Below are 12,781 nucleotides of genomic sequence, written 5' to 3' on the forward strand. Positions count from 1 at the left end.
CACATCATCAATCAATCATCATCAATCAATCATCATCAATCACATCATCAATCACATCATCAATCAATCATCAATCACATCATCAATCAATCATATCATCAATCACATCATCAATCACCTCATCAATCAATCATAATCAATCAAATCATCAATCATATCATCAATCAATCATCAATCACATCATCAATCACATCATCAATCACATCATCAATCACATAATCAATCACATCATCAATCACATCATCAATCACCTCATCAATCACATCACATAATCAATCACATCATCAATCAAATCATCAATCACCTCATCAATCAATCATCAATCAATCATCAATCAATCACATCATCAATCACATCATCAATCACATCATCAATCACCTCATCAATCACATCATCAATCACATCATCAATCAATCATCAATCACATCATCAATCAATCATCAATCACATCATCAATCACATCATCAATCACATCATCAATCAATCACATCATCAATCAATCACATCATCAATCACCTCATCAATCACATCATCAATCAATCATCAATCAATCACATCAAATCACATCATCAATCACATCATCAAATCAAATCATCAATCAATCACATCATCAATCACATCATCAATCACCTCATCAATCACATCATCAATCACCTCATCAATCAATCATCAATCACATCATCAATCAATCACATCATCAATCATCATCAATCACATCATCAATCAATCACATCATCAATCACATCATCAATCACATCATCAATCACATCATCAATCACATCATCAATCACATCATCAATCACATCATCAATCACATCATCAATCAATCATCAATCACATCATCAATCAATCACATCATCAATCAAATCATCAATCAATCACATCATCAATCACATCATCAATCACATCATCAATCAATCATCAATCACATCATCAATCACATCATCAATCAATCACATCATCAATCACATCATCAATCACATCATCAATCACATCATCAATCACATCATCAATCAATCACCTCATCATCAATCACATCATCAATCACATCATCAATCACATCATCAATCACATCATCAATCAATCACATCATCATCAATCACATCATCAATCACATCATCAATCAATCATCAATCACATCATCAATCACATCATCAATCACATCATCAATCATCAATCACATCATCAATCAATCATCATCAATCAATCACCTCATCAAATCACATCATCAATCACATCATCAATCACATCATCAATCACATCATCAATCACATCATCAATCAATCAATCAATCACATCATCAATCACATCATCAATCAATCATCATCAATCACATCATCAATCACATCAATAATCAATCACATCATCAATCAATCACCTCATCATCAATCACATCATCAATCACATCATCAATCACATCATCAATCACATCATCAATCACATCATCAATCAAATCATCAATCACATCATCAATCACATCATCAATCACATCATCAATCACATCATCAATCACATCATCAATCACATCATCAATCAATCACATCATCAATCAATCACATCATCAATCACATCATCAATCACATCATCAATCACATCATCAATCACATCATCAATCAATCATCAATCACATCATCAATCAAATCATCAATCACATCATCAATCACATCATCAATCACATCATCAATCACATCATCAATCACATCATCAATCACATCATCAATCACATCATCAATCACATCATCAATCACATCATCAATCACATCATCAATCACATCATCAATCACATCATCAATCAATCACATCATCAATCACATCATCAATCACATCATCAATCACATCATCAATCACATCATCAATCACATCATCAATCACATCAATCAATCACATCATCAATCACATCATCAATCACATCATCAATCACATCATCAATCACATCATCAATCACATCATCAATCACATCATCAATCAAATCATCAATCACATCATCAATCACATCATCAATCACATCATCAATCACATCATCAATCACATCATCAATCACATCATCAATCACATCATCAATCACATCATCAATCAATCAATCATCAATCACATCATCAATCACATCATCATCAATCACATCATCAATCAATCACCTCATCAATCACATCATCATCAATCACATCATCAATCACATCATCAATCACATCATCAATCACATCATCAATCACATCATCAATCACATCATCAATCACATCATCAATCACAATCAATCACATCATCAATCATCATCAATCACATCATCAATCAATCAATCACATCATCAATCAATCACATCATCAATCACATCATCAATCAATCATCATCAATCACATCATCAATCAATCACATCATCAATCACCTCATCAATCACATCATCAATCAATCACATCATCAATCACATCATCAATCAATCACATCATCAATCACATCATCAATCAATCACCTCATCAATCACATCATCAATCAATCATCATCAATCACCTCATCAATCACATCACATAATCAATCATCATCAATCAATCACATCATCAATCAATCAATCACATCACATAATCAATCACATCATCAATCACATCATCAATCACATCATCAATCAATCATCATCAATCACATCATCAATCACATCATCAATCACATCATCAATCAATCATCAATCAATCATCATCAATCACATCATCAATCACATCATCAATCACATCATCAATCACATCATCAATCACATCATCAATCACATCATCAATCACATCATCAATCATCATCAATCACATCATCAATCACATCATCAATCAATCACATCATCAATCACCATCAATCAATCACATCATCAATCACATCATCAATCAATCACATCATCAATCACAATCATCAATCACATCATCAATCAATCACATCATCAATCAATCATCAATCAATCAATCAATCATCATCAATCAATCATCATCAATCAAATCACATCATCAATCACATCATCAATCACATCATCAATCACATCATCAATCACATCATCAATCAATCATCATCAATCATCATCAATCACATCATCAATCACATCATCAATCAATCACATCATCAATCAATCATCAATCAATCACATCATCAATCACATCATCAATCACATCATCAATCACATCATCAATCACATCATCAATCAATCATCAATCACATCATCAATCAATCAATCACATCATCATCAATCAATCATCAATCAATCACATCATCAATCACATCATCAATCACATCATCAATCACATCATCAATCACATCATCAATCACATCATCAATCACATCATCAATCATCAATCACATCATCAATCACATCATCAATCACATCATCAATCAAATCATCATCATCAATCATCATCAATCAATCATCAATCAATCACATCAATCAATCACATCATCAATCAATCATCAATCAATCACATCATCAATCAATCACATCATCAATCAATCATCATCAATCAATCATCATCAATCACATCATCAATCAAATCATCAATCACATCATCAATCAATCATCATCAATCATCAATCACATCATCAATCACATCATCAATCACATCATCAATCACATCATCAATCAATCACCTCATCAATCACATCATCAATCACATCATCAATCACATCATCAATCACATCATCAATCAATCACATCATCAATCAATCATCATCAATCAATCATCAATCAATCACATCATCATCAATCAATCAATCACATCATCATCAATCAATCATCATCAATCACATCATCAATCAATCACATCATCAATCAATCATCAATCATCATCAATCAATCACATCATCAATCACATCATCAATCAATCACCTCATCAATCACATCATCAATCACATCATCAATCAATCATCATCAATCACATCATCAATCACATCATCAATCATCATCAATCACATCATCAATCAATCATCAATCAAATCATCAATCAATCACATCATCAATCAATCAATCACATCATCAATCAATCACATCATCAATCACATCATCAATCAATCAATCATCAATCACCTCATCAATCAATCACATCATCAATCACATCATCATCAATCATCATCAATCACATCATCAATCAATCATCATCAATCACATCATCAATCAATCATCAATCACATCATCAATCACATCATCAATCATCATCAATCACATCATCAATCACATCATCAATCAATCATCATCATCAATCAAATCATCAATCACATCATCAATCACATCATCAATCAATCACATCATCAATCAATCATCATCAATCACATCATCAATCAATCATCAATCATCATCAATCACATCATCAATCACATCATCAATCAATCATCAATCACATCATCAATCACATCATCAATCAATCACATCATCAATCACATCATCAATCAATCACATCATCAATCAATCATCAATCAATCAATCATCATCATCAATCACATCATCAATCACATCATCAATCACATCATCAATCAAATCAAATCATCAATCACATCATCAATCATCAATCACATCATCAATCACATCATCAATCAATCATCAATCAATCACATCATCAATCAATCACATCATCAATCACATCATCAATCAATCACAATCATCAATCAATCACATCATCAATCAATCACAATCATCAATCACATCATCAATCACATCATCAATCAATCATCATCAATCACATCATCAATCAATCACATCATCAATCACATAATCATCAATCACATAATCAATCACATCATCAATCAATCATCATCAATCACATCATCAATCAATCACAATCATCAAATCACATCATCAATCACATCATCAATCAATCATATCATCAATCACATCATCAATCACATCAATCAATCACATCATCAATCACATCATCAATCACATCATCAATCACATCATCAATCACATCATCAATCAATCACATCATCAATCAATCACATCATCAATCAATCACATCATCAATCACATCATCAATCATCATCAATCATCATCAATCACATCATCAATCACATCATCAATCAATCATCAATCATCAATCACATCATCAATCAATCATCAATCAATCAATCACATCAATCAATCATCATCAATCAATCATCAATCACATCATCAATCACATCATCACATCATCAATCACATCATCAATCAATCAATCACCCTAATCAATCAATCAATCATCATCAATCAATCACATCATCAATCACATCACATCATCAATCAATCACATCATCAATCACATCATCAATCACATCATCAATCACATCATCAATCAATCAATCATCAATCACATCATCAATCATCATCAATCACATCATCAATCACATCAAATCAATCACATCATCAATCAATCACATCATCAATCACATCATCAATCAATCACATCATCAATCACATCATCAATCACATCATCAATCACATCATCAATCACATCATCAATCATCATCAATCAATCACATCAATCAATCACATCATCAATCACATCATCAATCATCATCAATCATCATCAATCAATCATCAATCACATCATCAATCAATCACATCAAATCACATCATCAATCACATCATCAATCACATCATCAATCACATCATCAATCAATCACATCATCAATCAATCATCAATCAATCATCAATCACATCATCAATCACATCATCAATCACATCATCAATCAATCATCAATCACATCATCAATCACATCATCAATCACATCATCAATCAATCACATCATCAATCACATCATCAATCACATCATCAATCACATCATCAATCAATCACATCACATCAAATCACATCATCAATCAATCAATCATCATCATCATCAATCAATCATCAATCATCATCAATCACATCATCAATCAATCACATCATCAATCATCATCATCAATCACATCATCAATCAATCATCAATCAAATCATCAATCACATCATCAATCAATCATCAATCAATCACATCATCAATCACATCATCAATCACATCATCAATCACATCATCAATCAATCATGGTTCATCATCAATCACATCATCAATCAAATCATCAATCAAATCATCATCATCAATCAATCATCATCAATCATCATCAATCAATCAATCACATCATCAATCAATGATCAATCAAATTTTATCAATCACATCAGAGCAATCAAATCATCAATCACGATCAGAATCAAATTTCATCATTCAACCAGATCATCAATCACATCATCAATCAATCATCAAAGAGGATCAATCACATCATCAATCAAATCAAATCATCAATCAAATCATGATAAACATCAATCATCATCAAAAGAATCACATCATCAATCACATTTCAATCACATCATCATCAAATCATCAATCAATCATACAATCATCAATTCAATCACATCATTATCACATCATCAATCAAATCATCAATCACATCATCCACCAGAGATCAAACATCATCAATCACATCATCAATCACATCATCAATCACATCATCAATCACATCATCAATCAATCATCAATCACATCATCAATCACATCATCAATCACATCATCAATCACATCAATCACATCATCAATCACATCATCAATCAAATCATCAATCACATCATCAATCACATCATCAATCATCATCAATCAATCATCAATCAATATCATCCTCTCTCAAATAAACATCATCAATCACATCATCAAGAATCAATCACATCATCAAATCACATCAAATCAATGTAATTCATAGAGGGTGAACAATCCATCTCTGCAGATAAATCACATGATTTGTCAGAGGGTCGGGTCGCTCATGCAGATAAACAAATCAAATCATTCCATCTAAGAATCATGATTCTGGGAAACAAACCTCATCAATCTCATCAATCCAAGAATCACATCATCAATCATCATCTCAATCTGCAATCATTTCAATCTTGATCATGATCTCCCAAGAATCATCATCAATCAATCAAATCATCTCCACATCATCAATCACATTCAGTCAAACACATCAATCAATCACATCATCAAGACATCATCAATCACATCATCAATCAATCATCAATCTGCAATCATAAACAAATCATCAATTCACATCATCAATCAAATGATTTTTAGGATATCCAACTAAATAGAATCAAAGTTTGTCCGGGTCTTCGCTGAACAGATAAACACATGAAAGAGCCATTCATTTGGCTCCAAGAGGGTCGGTCCTCAAAACAACAAATTATCAGATAAACACATGACTCTCCTCTAAGAGGGTCGGTCCTCTCTGCAGATAAACACATGATTCCTCTAAGAGGGTCGGTCCTCTCTGCAGATAAACACATGACTCTCCCAAGAGGGTCGGTCCTCTCTGCAGATAAACACATGATTCCTCTAAGAGGGTCCCTCTCTGCAGATAAACACATGATTCCTATAAGAGGGTCGGTCCTCTCTGCAGATAAACACATGATTCCTCTAAGAGGGTCGGTCCTCTCTGCAGATAAACACATGATTCCTCTCCCTAAGAGGGTCGGTCCTCTCTGCAGATAAACACATGACTCCCCAAGAGGGTCGGTCCTCCATGACTCTAAGAGGGTCGGTCCTCTCTGCAGATAAACACATGACTCCCCTAAGAGGGTCGGTCCTCTCTGCAGATAAACACATGACTCTCCTAAGAGGGTCGGTCCATGATTCCTCTAAGAGGGTCGGTCCTATGCAGATAAACACATGATTCGTCTAAGAGGGTCGGTCCTCTCTGCAGATAAACACATGACTCTCCCAAGAGGGTCGGTCCTCTCTGCAGATAAACACATGATTCCTCTAAGAGGGTCGGTCCTCTCTGCAGATAAACACATGATTCCTCTAAGAGGGTGGTCCTCTCTGCAGATAAACACATGATTCCTCTAAGAGGGTCGGTCCTCTCTGCAGATAAACACATGACTCTCCAAGAGGGGTCGGTCCTCTCTGCAGATAAACACATGATTCCTCTAAGAGGGTCGGTCCTTTAAACACATGATTTCTAAGAGGGTCGGTCATCTAGATAAACATGATTCTCCAAGAGGGTCGCATTCTGCAGATAAACACATGACTCCTGCCATAAGAGGGTCGGCCTCTGCAGATAAACCTGATTCTCCCAAGAGGGTCCCAGCAGGTTCCTCTAAGAGGGTTTCCCTCTCTGCAGATAAACACATGACTGGGGTAAGAGGGTCGGTTTCTGCAGATAAACACATGACTCCCCTAAGAGGGTCGGTCATTTCTGCAGATAAACACATGACTCCCCTAAGAGGGTCGGTCCTCTCTGGAAACATCATGGGAAGATCTCGTCAATCTGGTTCGTGCCGATTATTCTCAGTGCGTGAAAAAAAATGTACTTTTTTAAAAATATTTTTTTACAGGCCATCTAATAATTTTATTTCCTGCCAATGAGCCTGAGTAGACCTACAAAACCCAGGGTTACAAGACCCCTCATACCAACTGGGGTAATTTTGACCCCAGTTGAGAGGTTTTATCATAGGCTAAAAGTAGGGGATTCAAATAAATAATTGTTTGTTTCCACCAGAAATGGAGGGCTCATTTTGAAGCCAAAACACCATTTTGCCTTTAGATTTGACCAGATATGACCTGGAGTTTCTTCAGACATAATAACAAGTTATCCACAGAGGATGGAGGGGACATGGAGTGATTTAGACCAGATAGGTTATCCACCAGAGGATGGAGGGGAACATGTATCAGTGATTTAGACCAGATAGGTTATCCACCAGAGGATGGAGGGGAACATGTATCAGTGATTTAGACCAGATAGACAGATACAGCTCCCCAGGACTTTTCAATACAACGTATTGTATGACTGTGTAAAAAAAAACTAAATTACCTTATTTATTTGCATTTAAAAATCTGCCAGATGGTCCTCCACTGGTATAAATACTTTAGAACTGCAATACAGTACTCAGATACACAGAGAGCTGTATTGGTGTAGAGGAGAAATATACACAGCCGTGACGACGACCGAAGAGAATGCGGCCTTTCAGATCGGGTGAACAAAAGGTTCCTGTACGTTATCGCAATCACCCCATGACCAGTTCATAATGAAACGAACCCCTCCACCTTTCCCGGAGAGTTACGTTATGATGATGTTAATATGGAGAACCCCGCTGGCTGTATGGATGGGGACAGTACATCCAGAGAGAGTCCATGATTCTGGGAAACAGAGTATCTTACAGTCCCTGATGTCTCTCTGGAAGGAGATCCTCGCCCTGAGCTGGTCTACTTTATTATTTTTCATCTTGAAGCCCCTCCCCCTGGGAGGAAATGCCTTGGGGGTGTACCTTCAAAGGATCCATTCGAGGAAAGTTGCATTTCTGGTCAAAATGCCATCGACCGAATTTCCAAAACTTATTTTTGGCTGTAAGTAATAATGCAACAATTAATGTAAGAAATAACACAAAAGTAATACTGAGTTTACTGAATGTATCGAGCTTATAGGCATAACTAAATTACAGGTAGATTCTTAGACGGTTTTAAGTACCTCAATGGACAGTAAAAATCACACTATAAACTATAACCCTATGTAAGCCATATGAGGGATTTATTTTTATTTAACCAGGCAAGTCAGTTAAGAACAAATTCTTATTTAGTGACGGCCTCGGAACAGTGGGTTAACTTCTTGTTCAGGGCAGAACGACAGATTTGTACCGTGTCAGCTAGGGGGTTTGAACTTGCAACCTTTCGGTTATTAGTCCAACGCTGTAAACACTAGGCTACCCTGCCGCCCCATGTATGAATATCAGGGATATATTAGAACTAGTGGATATATGGAGACTTAAACATGTGAAAGCACATACCTTAGCCAAATACATGTACAGTTGAAGTCGGAAGTTTACGTATAAACCTGAGCCAAATACATCGGTACATGTAAGCGTCTTATATCAGCTGAAAGCTTAAATTCTTGTTAATGTAACTGCACTGTCCAATTTATCGTAGCTATTACCGTGAAGAAATGCCATGCTATTGTTTGCTCCTAACAACAAAACACTTTTTTTTCACCGCGATAGGTTTGATATATTCACCTCTGAAGGTTACTTACATTCTGAAATCTTGCTCTCTGATTTATCATCCAAAGGGTCCCAGAGATGACATGAAGTACATTTTCTTAGATAAAATTATTTTTCATGTCGTAAAAGGTCCATGATCAATTTTGTATTTCCAGTCGCTCAATTTGCAAAGAAAGGAATCTAGAAATCTGAACTTAAACATTGTCTCAAATCCAGTCAAATCACTTTCGTATTTATTCCTCAGAGATCCTAGAAGGTAACCAGACTTCACTATATCATTAGGAGTGTAGTATATCCTATAGGACACCATATCGAGATCCAGGAAGGTAACCAGACTTCACTGTATCATTAGGTGTAGTATATCCTATAGGACACCATATCAGAGATCCTAGAAGGTAACCAGACTTCACTATATCATTAGGGGTGGTATATCCTATAGGACACCATATCAGAGATCCTAGAACGTAACCAGACTTCACTATATCATTAGGTGTAGTATATCCTATAGGACACCTATATCAGAGATCCTAGAACGTAACCAGACTTCACTATATCATTAGGGGTGTAGTATATCCTATAGGACACCATATCAGAGATCCTAGAACGTAACCAGACTTAACTATATCATTAGTGTAGTATATCCTATAGGACACCATATCAGAGATCCTAGAACGTAACCAGACTTAACTACTTATATCATTATCAGGATCCTAGGTGACTTCACTATATCATTAGTGTATATCCTATAGGGACACCATATCAGAGATCCTAGAAGGTAACCAGACTTCACTATATCATTAGGGGTGTAGTATATCCTATAGGACACCATATCAGAGATCCTAGAACGTAACCAGACTTCACTATATCATTAGGGGTGTAGTATCCTATCACCATATCAGAGATCACCAGACTATCAGAGATCCTAGAACGTAACCAGACTTAACTATATCATTAGGGCTGTATATCCTATAGACACCATATCAGTATAACCAGACTTAACTATATCATTATAGGACACCATATCAGAGATCCTAGAACGTAACCAGACTTCACTATATCATTAGGGGTGTAGTATATCCTATAGGACACCATATCAGAGATCCTAGAACGTAACCAGACTTAACTATATCATTAGGGCTGTAGTATATCCTATAGGACACCATATCAGAGATCCTAGAACGTAACCAGACTTAACTATATCATTAGGGTGTAGTATCCTATAGGACACCATATCAGAGATCCTAGAATGTAACCAGACTTCACTATATCATTAGGGGTGTAGTATATCCTATAGGACACCATATCAGAGATCCTAGAAGGTAACCAGACTTAACTATATCATTAGGGGTGTAGTATATCCTATAGGACACCATATCAGAGATCCTAGAACGTAACCAGACTTAACTATATCATTAGGGCTGTAGTATATCCCTATAGGACACCATATCAGAGATCCTAGAATGTAACCAGACTTCACTATATCATTAGAGGTGTAGTATATCCTATAGGACACCATATCAGAGATCCTAGAACGTAACCAGACTTCACTATATCATTAGGGGTGTAGTATATCCTATAGGACACCATATTGGGTCAGAGAGTGAAGCCTTCATGGCACGCAGATGACAAGGACGGTCTTCACTTGATTACTGTAACTTTGTCAAATAAGCACCAATCGGGGTCAAAACAAAAGCTAGCTAGATAGCCAATGAGCTGGGCTTACGGGAGTATGCGGAGTGCGGAAAACCCGTATCTGTTGCAAAAATGTAGCTGCTAACCCTGTGCGATAAGCCTTTTTCCTTTGGGCAAAATTTACAAGAATATGGAGAGTTATGAAGTTATGAAAACTGGGTGTTTTGCAAATGTTGAACTGACAATATGGCTGGAAAAAGTTCAATCAAAGTCAAAGTCCAAGTATACAGATTTGACGATATTCTTGCAGAAAAATGTAATGAAAAAATGTCAATGTCTTAGCCCAAATGCACCTGGGTCACGTAAGCTCACTCATACTTCAACTTATCAGTCTGAAACTTTGCACATACACTGCTTCCTCTTGTGGACACCATCGGAATTACAACCAGAGTGATGGCTAGACCTGGGACCTTTCTGTTACATTTCAAAGATGGTGGTAGAAATGAAATAAAAACGTTTTTTTCTTTTTGTATCATCTTCTACCAGATCTATTGTGTTATATTCTAAATTCAATTCACACATTTCCACAAACTTCAAAGTGTTTCCTTTCAAAATGGTACCAAGAATATGCATATCCTTGCTTCAGGGCCTGAGCTTCAGGCAGCTAGATTTGAGTATGTAATTTTAGGCGAAAATCGAAAAAAGGGGCAGCAGGGTAGCCTAGTCCAACGCTCTAGTGGTTAGAGTGTAGAGGTGGCAGGGTAGCCTAGTGGTTAGAGTGTAGAGGCGGCAGGGTAGCCTAGTGGTTAGAGCGTTGACTAGTAACCGGAAGGTTGCAAGTTCAAATCAACGAGCTGACAAGGTACAAATCTGTCGTTCTGCCCCTGAACAGGCAGTTAACCCACTGTTCCCAGGCCGTCATTGAAAATAAGAATTTGTTCTTAACTGACTTGCCTGGTTAAATAAAGGTAAAAAAAATAAAAATAAACAAGAAATTTGTGGAGTGGTTGAAAAACGAGTTTTACTGACTCCAACCTGAGTTTGTAAACGTCTGACTAACTGTATTCTAGTCATAATTAATTAACTACTGCTGTACCACAAAAAAAGGCAGTTCAAAAGTACACAAATAATACTACACACTGTTG

The 12,781-nt window shown here is 35.9% G+C and overlaps 1 protein-coding gene across 1 annotated transcript in view; it reads right to left on the reverse strand.

Moving 5' to 3' along the window:
• LOC127931563 (protein LRATD1-like) overlaps positions 1-12,781 on the reverse strand; it is a 46,412-nt gene that overhangs the window by 918 nt on the left and 32,713 nt on the right. The gene's annotated exons all lie outside the window — the stretch shown is intronic.

The sequence above is a fragment of the Oncorhynchus keta genome, chromosome 8 (assembly GCF_023373465.1).
Source record: "Oncorhynchus keta strain PuntledgeMale-10-30-2019 chromosome 8, Oket_V2, whole genome shotgun sequence".
NCBI lineage: Eukaryota > Metazoa > Chordata > Actinopteri > Salmoniformes > Salmonidae > Oncorhynchus > Oncorhynchus keta.